This window comes from Rhinatrema bivittatum, chromosome 2 (assembly GCF_901001135.1).
Source record: "Rhinatrema bivittatum chromosome 2, aRhiBiv1.1, whole genome shotgun sequence".
In the NCBI taxonomy this organism is placed as follows: domain Eukaryota; kingdom Metazoa; phylum Chordata; class Amphibia; order Gymnophiona; family Rhinatrematidae; genus Rhinatrema; species Rhinatrema bivittatum.
In genome coordinates, this window is record NC_042616.1 from 160,452,841 (window position 1) to 160,465,882 (window position 13,042).

General features: G+C 42.2%; 2 long non-coding RNA genes across 4 annotated transcripts in view; both read right to left on the reverse strand.

The window, feature by feature from the left end:
• Positions 1–880: 880 nt before the first annotated feature.
• On the reverse strand, positions 881–2,952 carry LOC115086059. Its single transcript, XR_003855042.1, has 3 exons — positions 2,797–2,952; positions 2,284–2,322; positions 881–1,228 (listed from the first exon to the last, which is right to left on the reverse strand). It is a non-coding gene; the product is annotated as an uncharacterized LOC115086059 (long non-coding RNA).
• A 1,364-nt stretch (positions 2,953–4,316) lies between these two features.
• LOC115086060 overlaps positions 4,317–13,042 on the reverse strand; it is a 51,640-nt gene continuing 42,914 nt past the window's right edge. For all 3 annotated transcript variants that reach the window (XR_003855045.1, XR_003855044.1, XR_003855043.1), the window contains one exon: positions 4,317–5,331. This is a non-coding gene — a long non-coding RNA (uncharacterized LOC115086060). The remainder of the gene's footprint in view (positions 5,332–13,042) is intronic.

Sequence of the window (13,042 nt, forward strand, 5' to 3'; positions counted from 1 at the left end):
TTGCGTTGCTGGTTCTCCTTGGTGCATGTGGGTCCAGCGGAGGGCTGATCCTGCTTGGTGTCTGTTCCGAGTTCCTTGTTTTAGTTCCAGTCCTGCTTTGTTCCTGCTCCACCCATTTTTGCATGTGCTTACCTCCCACAAATTGGCTTGGGGATCCTCTCTGAGTCGTGCCGTGGTTCAGGGGCTCACGCTCTCCCATGAGCTAGCGGCTGAGCCTGTATCAGGACCCGCAAGTCGTGGTTGCAACAGTTACATAAAAACATGCATAATTAAGACAAAGACATCGAACTATAATGTTAGAAGCAACTAAAAAAGAATTGATAAAGCACAATTCAGATTCTGTAAAGAGAACATTTATTGAGATGCAGAGTTTACTGAATAATTGGATACAGCAAAAGACAATACTCTCTTTGCAGTCTTCGAAGCATGGGTTTTTTTTTCATGAAACAAACATGGGAAGCTTTTAGCACATTTACCCCTAGATTCATCAAAATGTGTTAGTAACGCATTGATAACGCCCGCAATAAGAAAAAAGGTTGTGTTTAGCTTGATGATACCCTGTTATAGAGTCCATCTAGCTAGGGTGAGAGAACATAGTAGAAAATGGCATCTTTGTGAGACTTTCCTCACTTCAAATGATTTCAAATCTTCACCAAGGTGTACTGTGCTGTTTGTACGTCTCACTCTACATGAGAAACTGGCCCCTAAACCCTAAACCACCACCAACACCTCAACTCAAGCTATTAGATGGCCCTCATGTTGAGATATAAATAGTTGCACACTGTGAGGGCCTCCCTAGAGGTGCTCTCTCTCTCTCTCTTTCCTCCTTAACAAAAATTTGCATTTGCGCCATGTGCTACAGTTAATGCCATAACGCATTTTGATGAATGACCCAGTTAGATCCCAAGTATGCTCTAAATTTATGCCAGTTATCTAAACTTCTCAAGGTAATCTTCATTCTTCTAAATAAATTTGTGATAAAATTTCAAGAAGTTTAGAAAAAATTATTTGTTCTACAGGGAGTGAGAGATACTTTTATGGAAGAGTTGAAGTTACCACCATTATCTCCCCCTCAGTTACAGAAACTGAATGCCCCAGTTTCATGCCAGGAAATTCTGGAGGTCATTGGATCTCTTCCTCATCTGAAGTCTCATGGACCTGATGGATTCATTCAGATTTGCATAAAATGTTGTCTTCTCAGGTTATCAATCCTTTATGTTGTCTCTTTCTGGAAATGATAAAACAGAAGTGAATACCAGACTCTTTGCAAGGAGCTGTAATCACCATTATACCCAAATCAAGGCAAGACTTGACAGATCTAACCTCATACAGACCCATTTCTCTGTTTAACCAAGATATCAACATTTTTGCTAAGATTATAGCCAATAGACTAAAGCTCATTTTGCTCTCACTTGCAGGGCTGGAGGAACCACTAGGCGAGCTAGGCCTGTGCCTAGGGCGCTGCGATTTATGGGGCGCTGCGGCAGGCGGCAAAATTTTGAAAGGGCAAAAAGTGCCCTTTCAAAATTCTGCCAGCCCCCGCCTCACCGTGCCACCCTCCCGACGCCCCCCTTATGGTCCAGCGGAGGGCCCGGGAGCGATCTGCCGCTCCCGGGGCCTCAGCTTCCACTAAGCAAAATGGTGCCGGTGGCCTTTAGCCCCTACCATGTGACAGGGGCTACCGGTGCCATTGGTTGGCCCCTGTCACATGGTAGGGGCTAAAGGCCACCGGCGTCATTTTGGTTAGTGGCAGCCGAGGCCCCGGGAGCGGCGGATCGCTCCCGGGGCCTCGGCTGCCACCTGGACCACCAGGTATTTTGTAAGTTTTCTTTGGGGGGGGGGGGGGGAGGAGGAGTCGGGGCTGTGGCTGGGGGCGGCGCAAGGATGAAGGTGCCTAGAGCGCCCAATTCCCGTGCACAGGCCCTGCTCACTTGTTTCAAATTCTCAAGCAGGGCCTTTCCTAGGCAGACGTTCCAGTATAAATGTACGAAAGTTGATTGCAGCACTGGAGTTTAGTGCAGATCTGTCTACAACAGTAGTAGATTTGTTAATCAATGTTCTAGACAAAGAAAAAGCCTTTGACAAAGTCTTGTGGTTCTTTTTTATTTTACTTTACGTAAAATGGGCTCTGAAAGTGAAATACTAGATTTTATTCAAGTTTTATATTTCAACCCAACTGCAGGGTTCTCTGTCAATAGATGTTTATCTTCTGTTCTCATTACAATGGGGAACAAGACAGGGTTGTTCCTTATCACCTCTTCATTTTATCCTTAGAACTCTTACCATATAAATTGGAGAGAGAAAGAAGAAGTCAAAGTATTCCTGTTGGGAACAAAACAATTACAATGTTATTGTTTGCTGATGATATCTTACTGTTGTTATCAAAGTTGAAGGTGTCACTTTTAGTAGCTTCCTATCTAGTAAGAAAATATTGCAACTTGTCAGGGTTTAAACTTAATTTGGAGAAATCTGAAGCATTGGATCTCATGGATGATTAAATCCCTCACTGAGCTAATTTCTCACTTAAAAGGGTCAGAGATGAGAATAAATATTTAGGCATCTGGATTAAAAGAATACCTTCTAAATTGTACATTATTAACATCCCCCCCCCCCATTGTAAAATATTTTACTCATAAAATAGAAAGTTGGATGCATTTTCCCATGTCTCTTAATAGCATCGATAAAATTGGTATTATTCCCTAAACTGTTCTATGTTTGTAACCCCAATTCAGGGTATGTGCTGAATTCTAATAGGGACATAAAAATCCCAGGGCAGAATCCCAATGTTATACTCACCATTTCTTTTGCTCTGGGGTGTGTGTTCTTGATCACTGGGGGGAAGGCTATCTTTCTAGGACCAGGGCATCCAAGTGGAATCCCTTCCCCTGGTGTATTAATGCAACCTCTCCCAGCGATGACGCTGCAGGAAACAGACAGGACACTGATGTAGATGTTCTAAAATTAAAGTTTACTGTGATTTCTTCAAATAAGATAATCCGATTAATTTGAATACACTGTCCGTATTGCATCTGCGTTCAAACTGGGTTCCTTTTCTCGTATAACTTCTCGTCCCTCTCTGTGTATGCGTCCCTGGTATGGGGTCCTGAGATATGGCGTACTCTCCAGGGAGTGGATGGATAAGTCTCCTAGGTGAGCAGGGTTATCCTAAGAATGGATGGGATTTCCTTTTCCCCAAAAATATCATACATAAGGTCCAAGAGAATTCAGGTCTTCAAAGCCCCAGTCAGAGACCTGTGTCCCAAAGGTGAAGACACTAGTAGTGTGTCTTCAAAGGTCTTGTTCTTCTCTCTCTTGCTCCTGATCTCCAACTGCTCTTGTGGACCTTTCCTGGGGAAAAGTCTTTTGCTGCAAATCAGAACTTGTTCTGACCCAGCTTCAGGGTGAGGAAGGGTAGTATAAAAACTTCGTCACCAAACTTAAAGGGAAAAATAACCAAATTCCACAAACGTATCCCTACAAGGTGGTGATTCACTGCTGCTCCTACTCCAGTGATAAGAAGAACACAACAGATCTTCTAGCCCCTGGCCTCCAGATGCAGGGAAGGTTCCTCTCCAGACAGTACAGGGTCTCATCCAGGGAGGACAATCAAAACTCCCAAACTTCTAGAAATAGTCTCTTCACTAACTGGAGACAGTCTCATATATTCTGCAAGAAATCCTTCTCCCAAACCAAGGTTAGGCCTGGAGGCCCAAACTTAAACTCAGGAGTAAGAAATAGCAACTTACTTCTAAAACTCCAACTCAAACTGACCACACACAAACTCTCTCCTAGCCCCACTTATGCCTCAGGAGCTCACCACTCCAGCAAGCCTCAGGGGAGGTGCTATTTTGAATAGTATGCTTCTTTCCTACTTGCTAACCCCAAAGTTGGGAACTAGGGCCATCTAGTGGTGACACAGAGGATCACTACATGTTTTACAAATGCTCCCTGTAGCCTTAAAAGCCAAAGATATTACACTTCTTAGTCAAATCTGCTCTAAATTTCTATGATGTAGGGAAAAAACTAGATTTGTTATCAAAAGGCTGATGTTGCTAAGTATATTAAATCCCCTGGCAGGATCATAAAATGATGGAATGGGGTTTCCCTATTGTGTAAGGGTCATCCCTTCCAAATTTGTTTTGCAGGCCCTTCAACTGGTCATGCAGATGGTGAAGTAGACCTTGAGGGTGGCAGCAGGAGAAGCTTGCAATGACTCTCCTCTCTGGTTGGGAAAAATTCCCCTCACTTCCCTCTATGAAGTTTGGTCCTAAACATCCATTAGTGCTGGCCAAATAAATTCAGAAGACACCATAGTCAAACTTACAAAAACACTTTCCTTTATTATCTGAATGACTGATGTGAATCAAGTTTGTACATGGATGCGAACACAATAGCATTTGCTGAATTTATCAGACGTTCATGGGCATTCTATAGTCAGGATCCTGAGAATGTTGTAATTAAATCCCTCCATCGTTAATAGATATCATACCACCTGCGAGAGTTATATGGGACCCTCATGCTCCTTCTTTTACCCAAATCCCAAACTTGATTAAGAACTGGGGGTCCCCCCTTATGCTTACCTATTCCCAAATTCACACCCAAAAGGAGCCCACATACAACTTCCCACTTCATATAGATTTACTCATGCCTCCTATGGTCTTTGACCCTTTTCCTCTGGTTTCCACACCACCTTCCTCCCAGTACAGATTTACTGGATGGCTGCATATCAAGGACTTCTCTGGGGCACTCCTTTACTCAGACTTAATCCATTCTTGAATTCCTGCTCTTCACCTTTTGGGTAACTTCTTGGGAGGACTTAAAAAAAGGAAGAAACACACCACCCTCTGGCCCCTGACCTATATGTTTCACCACTCTGGTAAGCTCCTCAGGAGTAGGAGGATACATTTCCTTTGTGGCCTCGGGTCTCTCTCCTTGAGGAAAAGAGCTGCTATAGAGTCCCACTCCCAACTGGGCTCCTCACTCCCAGGCTGGCTGCTCCAGCAGATCTCATTTCTGGAGATCCCAAAACCCTACCCCACTTTTGGAAAGGGCAAATACCTACCACATGTCCAAACTTTATAGATCCTGCTAAACTTGGATCACCCAATCACAACAGCCTAGACATTTATGGGAACATGCACACAATTTCCCTAAAAACACATTATCCCATTAATACAAGGCCCATTCATATAAAATGCTATCCAGTGATCTTTTAGTAGTACTACATTAACAAGTTTATAAAACATTTCTCAAACAAGGGACCCATGTTCATCCCTGAGTCTCCTCCATCCAGAGCGTCTTGTATTGCTACCAGACTCCAACAGAGTGTACCTGAGGAAATAAAAAAGTTTTATTGTTTCTCTCTGTGCAATGTAGTTCAATATAGTGCAATATAGTTCACTTTAGTTTGTAATGTTTTTTCTTATGCTATGTTTGCTATGAACAAAGATAGAAGCTACTATTTAGATTATAATAGCAATGAAAGAATGTGACGTGTTTATAAATCTTTATTTATAAATGCTGGATATCTGTCCATAGGTTTCTGAGTAATGAAATAAAAGATTTCTGAGTAATAAGACTATAAATTGTAAACAAGATAACAGATAATTATAATTAGTTGAAAATAGATATAATGATGTGTGAAGTAATTGCAAACCTAGGTTAGTAGTTAGTGCAGTTAATGTTTACAAAACTTTTGGATAAGTTCATGGAAAGTCCATTAACTGCTATTAATCAAGTTGTCTTGGAGAATAGCCACTGCTACTACTGGCATCAGTAGCATGGGATCTTCTTGGTGTTTGGATACCTGCCAGGTTCTTGTGGCCTGGTTTGGGCTCTGTTGGAAACAGGATGCTAGGCTTGATGGACCCTTGGTCTGACCCAGTATGGCAATTTCTTATGTTCTTAGGTCAGGCTGCAGAAATATAACTGTAATTGGTCAAGTAAAGATAAAATTCTTTTAATGTTTTGCTTTATCATGCCGACTGTGTGTTTAGAAACATTATATAAGATTGATTGTAATTATTGGGTTTCAAGGTTGCCCACTGAGAGCCTGTTTGAAGTGCGGTTTTCTGCCGTGTAATATTTTTCCTATGTGAATATTACATGTTAATTAAACTTGGTGGATTTGTATTGCAACAGATTCATTTTTGTCTATTCTAAAATTGTGGAGAGAATCACCAGGGCCTTTAGAAAAGTAGAGAAAATAGTAAAAATCTCCACACACCATATTTTTGGGGGGTCACTCTATATAAAAAGGAGGTTTGAATTTTCCACATTTTAAATTGATAACATGGCATGTTTATTGCGCTCTTTAGGAGATTGGCTGTTATAACTGTAAAATCAAACTGATTTGGAATTGGAGAAACAAATTATTTCTCCTTTAAATCTGAAATATGTGCTGCACGCAGATATTGCTAAATTAAACCCTGAAATAATATCTTCACATTTTTTAGTGGCTTCAGCCAGAAAAGCTTGGAAATTTCTTGGAAAGTATTTCTCATTATCTCACTCTGTTTCTCCATTTTTGCCACTATTGGGCACTGTTATATCTCATCTGTAGGAAGTTAATGGATAATGGGAAATCTACAGCTGGAGATTTAACAATAAGAAATACGACTATTGTGGAATCTTTTGAATCTTGTATCAGAGAAAAGGAGTTTAAAAAACAAGAGTTGTTTTTAAAGTATCTGCAAGTTTGTCATTATATTAACTAAATATTTTCTCAGTGGAGTTTACCATGTATGTCACCCCCAATTCATTTCCTCTCTAAATGTATACATTGTATACATTTTTTACTAATTTGAACTCTCACAATGTTATGGTAGCATGTTTGGAAGATAAATTGTAATTTGAATCTCCGAGAAAGTGATATGTTTAAACGTAAATGTTCTATAATACTGATATCTAACTATGGAGTGGATTTATCAAAATGCGGTAAGTACCACATGTGATAGCAAAAGGGGTGTGTTTTATGCTAATATAGCATTTATTGTGAAGAGCTAAGTTAGTGCAAATTGTGATACCATTTTCAGATTCTGAGAAAGAGAGAGAGAGAGAGAGAGAGAGAGAGAGAGCGAGCGCCTGGCCATAATGTCATTGCCCATAGGTAGGTATTTGTATCCTTATGGTAGGCCCACCTAGTAACTCGAGGTGGGGTTTAGGTAAGAGTGTAGGGGGTTAGGGGCCACTTTGACATTCTACGTGACACCTACGAACAGAACAGTGGTCTCTTGTGAAGATTTGCTGGCCTTCGGAGTGAGGAAACTCACTCCAAGATGAGATTTGGGCAAGGTTCTCTCAACCTAGCTTTAGGGACTCTCTACCTGGGTAACATATTTCTCTCTCTCTCTCTCTTCCAAGGCTCTGGACCCGTCAATTCACCTGAAATAGGACTTACGGGAGACATCGCAAATGGTGATGAAACCTTACGTCACGGCAGCTATTGCACAGCCTAACGCAATCCAAAGAGGTGTAGTTAAAATCGGCGTTACAGCTGTGCGATAGCTCTTCGCAGACAGGCTAACCCAGCCCACTCTCCACCCCTAACTCCTCCTATTTTCTGAATTTGCATCGCACCATACGATATGGTGTGATCGCATGCGTTAAACACGTTTTCGCATGTGTTAACGGGGCTTTTTGCATGCGATAAGCCCTTAATGTATGCGAAAACGCCTTATCGCATTTTGATAAATGACCCCCTATGTTGATTTACATGAGTTGCAGTTCTGTATATGTCATAGAACTGTAATTTCACTACTAAAAGCTAAGCAAATGAGTCTTATTAAATCAAATGCTAGTTCAAAATACGTTGCACAGGTTACCCTTTCATTTTTTGTGAGCCTGTCCAAAAATACATGTAGGATCTCTGCTAAAGCAGGATTGTTCCACTTTATCATAGGGGAACATAGAAGTAGTATTACTGAGGGTTTTAGCTCCCCCAAATGGGAGCCTGAGATATTGAGCTCTATGAGAATATAAACCCCTCCCAGCATCATAGGGTTTGAAATTTTGAATTATCCTTAAAGGGACAGCATAATACTATGCTGTTCCCTGTGGGGTAGATTTTATAAATTTGCGCGAGGGTGTACTTTTGTTCGCGCACCAGGCGGGAACAAAAGTACGATGGATTTTATAAGATACGTGCGTAGCCGCGCTTTTTCTTATAAAATCCGGGGTTGGCGCACGCGCAAGGGGGTGCACATTTGTGCAACCTGCGCGCGCCGAGCCCGGCGCGCGTTTCCTGTTCCCTCCAAGGCCGCTCCGAAATCGGAGCGGCCTCGGAGGGAACTTTCCTTCGCCCTACCCCCACCTTCCCCTCCCTTCCCCTACCTAACCCACCCCCCCGGCCCTATCTAAACCCCCCCTACCTTTGTTGCCAGATTTACGCCTGCTTTCTGCAGGCGTAAATCTGCGCGCGCCAGCGGGCTGCTGGCGCGCCATCACCCAACCCAGGGGCTGGTCCGGAGGCCTCGACCACGCCCCTGGGCGGGCGCCACGTCCCCGGTCCCGTCCCAAACCCTGGTCCCACCCCCGGACATGCCCCCTCCCCCTGCCCCTTTTACGAAGCCCCGGGACTTACGCGCGTCCCAGGGCTGTGCGCGCGCTGGCGGCCTATGCAAAATAGGTGTGCCAGTGCGTGAGGGCCCTGCGCGCGTAAATCCAGCTGGATTTACACGCGCAGGGCATTTAAAATCCGGCCCTGTTTGTTTGGTTTACTTATGGAAGGATCCTTTGACTTAGACTGAGACTTGGTTAAAGAAATGAGGAAAGTGTCTTCACCTAACCTTAAAATGATCCTTTTGAAACCTTTTGTTTTTTGAGAAGGAAGTTGTTTTACCCTTCCTTTCTCTCTTTTTTGTTTTCCTTTTGTAAGATTTTTGTTTTTCCAACATGCCTGAGTACCCTAGGGCCCAGGGGCTCAGTGTATGTCATCGAGAGGAGTGGTATCTCAACCAGAGAGCATGGATGGGCTATGATTAGTCCTGGTGGAGGAATAAATCCGAGTCTATTTCTGAGGAGGAGAAGGAGAAGGAAAAGAAGATCTGCGGCGCTCATCCGATGTTAACCACATCTACACCATCAAGATGTTTAAGAGAGGAGTATGGAGGTACCATCCAGATACTAACAGGAAGGCAAGGAGAATGACTGAACAACTGGACAAAGTTAAGAAAATGGGACTTTCTTTAAGAACAATTAAATTGGGAAAAGAATATCCTATCCACCAAATTCTGGGAAGAAGTTCCAATACTACTTGATTAATTGGAATGGATCAGGATTAAGACATATTAAGAGCATGATATATCAGTTGACATTAACAACTCATTTATTAGAAGAACTGAAGTGTAAAATGAACATGAAAAGGACTGTAACTGAACAGGTATCAGTTTTCCATCTTTATACAGTAAAAGTTAAGTTGGAAACCATCAAATGCTTCCAGAATGATTATTAATGCTGTATACAAGAAACTTTAATACTGGATTCGACTTTTGAACAATGCTCAGGGACTAGGAAGTGATCTCCCCCTCCCCCCCCCCCCCCCCCCACCACAGGAACTTCTGGACTTTCAGATGTGATTACATCAGGAGAGGACTTTGTTATCTTGTTTGAGGTGTGATCTTTGGGGTCTTGGGAAGTGACACCAGCCTAGGGGTTATAGCCACATGTTTTGGCTAGTGTTACTCATCAATTAGAAGTTGTAACTGGGAAAGAAATCTTGTAGTCAGCAGATTTTTGTTTATTAAATCATTTATATTAACATTTTTTATTGATAAATATCACACATAATTCTTGGCCAATGCTTTCTTGATTGCGATAAAATGTGTTCTTTTCAATTGTTTGAAAGATTCTGCCCCCTACTTTTTTGGACTGGACTATCCAAATTGCAAATTTAATCACGGCTCTTCTGAAATCTTCTAAAGACTATACCATTTTTTTTGTTAGGTTTGGAATCCATATATAAATATCTTGCCAGAAGAATATAAAAAATTGATGAAGTGATAGTGAACTGTTTATGCTTGAGTACAGTCACTCTGAGTTTAAATTTTACGTGATGGTAACAAGGTCATATGTTCTCTCTGTTCTCTTTTAGTATATTATGTTTTGTCTTGTATGAATGGTTGGCTGTTATGGGGCCAAAAGAGGGATAATTCATTGACTGTAGTGTATATCCACTCATGTACTTTTTGTATATTCCTGCATGTGTCAATGAATAATAAAAGTTGAATCATAAAATGTATTATTCTAATTTATCAGCATACTTTACAGTATAGTGCTCAACCTGGGCAGAGTGGTAAGAGGTATAGTAAAGTGATATTAAATGCTAAATGAAGTATTAAAATATCAAGAAAAACCCAGGTGAGCAAATAATTACTCTGCTTGAATGTGTGTTATTTACCAAGTTCTTTGTTTTTTTTATTTCTGTCTAGAGCACTGAAAGAATCCATTCCTTGGTGGGGTCCCGTCCTCCCAATGATTTCTATTTAGACAGAGAAGGAGGAAGAAAAACAATGTGGAAAGTCATGTGCATGAATGCTCATACTCTTTTGTTAAATCATTGACTTAGAATCCACCATGAGGAAAGAGGATAGTGATGTGGTTGCAGTAACTGAATCAAAGCAGGGAAGTGAACAAACAGTGACCAAAACAGGGAGATGAACATTTATAGAGGGAGGCTTTCCAGTCTTTTGCACTGAATGCTACTGGATATTGATCTCATGAGCAGCACAATATGGCTGCTCAAACAATTGAGGGGAACACTTTTATGCAATTTTTAGCTTTAAAGTTGGCTAAAATTTCAGCATCACTTGCTAGTCCTACTGTCCCTGATGTGAGGAACCATAAAGAGATAGTAGCTAAATGGGACTCATTTGGGCCATCATCTATCTTGGAGGTGTCTAATATCATAATGGCTATGAATCCAGCTAATTGCCCTCTGAATATCTGCAAGGTGAATGCCCTAAAAGAGGCTAAAGAGATCATTGCCCCCTCAATTAGCCATCTGATTAACTTATCACTGCTGGAAGGTCATGTCCCCATCTTTCTTACATCAGATGCTGTCTGACTTCTTCTTAAAAAACCTGGCCTTGACCAGACTGATCTTTCAAATTATAGACCTATTTCTTAATTGCCATTTTTGACAAAGATTCTTGAGGCCGTAGTTCTGACCCAACTAGAAGAGTTTTTGGAAGAACACATGGTACTGAATCAGTTTCAATATGGCTACAGAAAATCTTTAAGCACAGAGATCCTCCTGGTTTCTTTGATTCATTCAAATGTAGCTTTGATCAGGGACAGAACAACATTCTTATAATGTTGGATCTATTGGCCATGTTTGATACCGTCGGCCACCAGAATCTTTTGGGTCGCCTGCAAGATATCTGTATTACTGGCCATGTTTTAGATTGATTCAGATCTTATATCAGTGAGAGAAAACAACAGGCCTGTATTAATGAGATTTAGTTTAAATGGTATCCAATGCTTTAAGGAGTCCCTTAGGGTTCAGCCTTATCAGCTTTATTGTTTAAACATCTGTTTAGCCCCTATTGGTTTGATTTTGGCTGAACTCTGAGGGATTTTGAATTACACAGATGATATCCAGTTTTACATACCAGTGAATGGAACTTGGGCAGAACTGCAAACCAGGATTTCAGCCATTATGACCACAATTAATTCTTTGCTAGTTTCAAATAAACTAGCTTTGAATTTTTAAAAGACCGAGATCATGCTTCTACAGCATCGTTCATTTGTTCCAACTCCATTATCAATGTTGATTGATGGCAACAAGATAAAAATTGTTGACCAAGCAAGGAGCCTAGGAGTCATTATTGACTCAAAATTGTCATTCATTCCTCAAATTAGAGCAGTATTTAAATCTGGATTTTATAAGCTATGTTTACTATAACCATTGAAAGTCCTTTTGCAACTTACTGACTTTTGCTTAGTTGTCCAGGCTTTACTGACACCGCTGATCGATTACTGTATCAGTTTGTTTTTAGGTCTCCCTGCCTGTGCTTCTGTTATGTTCTGTGTGTCTTAGAGTTAGACAGTGGGCCCCTGGGTCGTGGTAAGGATAATGCCACCCACAGGGAGGAGCCCTGTGGTGACTCACCACGACAGGCAGAGTCTCAGTGATGATAGACAACAGAGAAATACTTTATTATATTGCAATGGGTAATGAGGAATGGGTAATGAACTTAGTCCAAGATGTAGGACCTGTAAGCAGGTCTTCTCTGATGATAGTCCGCTGCACGGGATGATCCTGGAAATACTTCCTCTCAGTGGTGCTTGTGTAAGATATCTCAGGTAGAGGCCCATAGTGCAGAATAGGCTGGAGATAATAGATGGATGTACACAAGGTAATAGAGAGCTGGTGGCGCCCTACAGCACAGGGTGCCTTGAGGAATACCTTCTCTTGCTGGTGTCTGTGCAGGTGATATCCGGTAGTGGTCCGCAGTGCGGGGTAGGCCGGTCGCCGTGGCAAGTTGCACAGGATAGTATGGATCCGGTAGTGGTCCGCAGAGCGGGGTAACCCAAGAATCCACACACTGAAGGTAGAGGCAGATGGAGAGCAGGCACTGTACTCACTTGGCACTGAAGAAGTAGATAGGAGCGTAGGTACTGTGAAGATCTGGAACGGAGCAGAGCCAGGTCGTCCGATGAATGATGCAGGACTCACTGAAAAGAGTAGCAACAGTGAGAGAGGCCCTCCGAGGAGCGGATAGCCATGAGTGTGAGTGAGGCCCCCAAGGAGCGAATACCAAGAACACTCAGAAAGGAACAGCAACCAGAGTCACAGAATGGCGGAATGAGCAGGACATTAATCCTTGCTAATTTGTCGTACTGAAGGTCAGCTGAGCTTAAGTAATAGAAGCAGGTGATATCATGCGGTGGGGACGCCCCCAAGGTTCCCGCCATGACACGCTCAAGAAGGGGCCAGGCTTGCACGTGCGTGCCCTAGGTTACCCCGGAACCAAGATGGCCTCCAGGAGTGCCCTCACCGTCCCGGGAACGCCATGAGGGTCAGTGTGGAGAAGCAGAGATG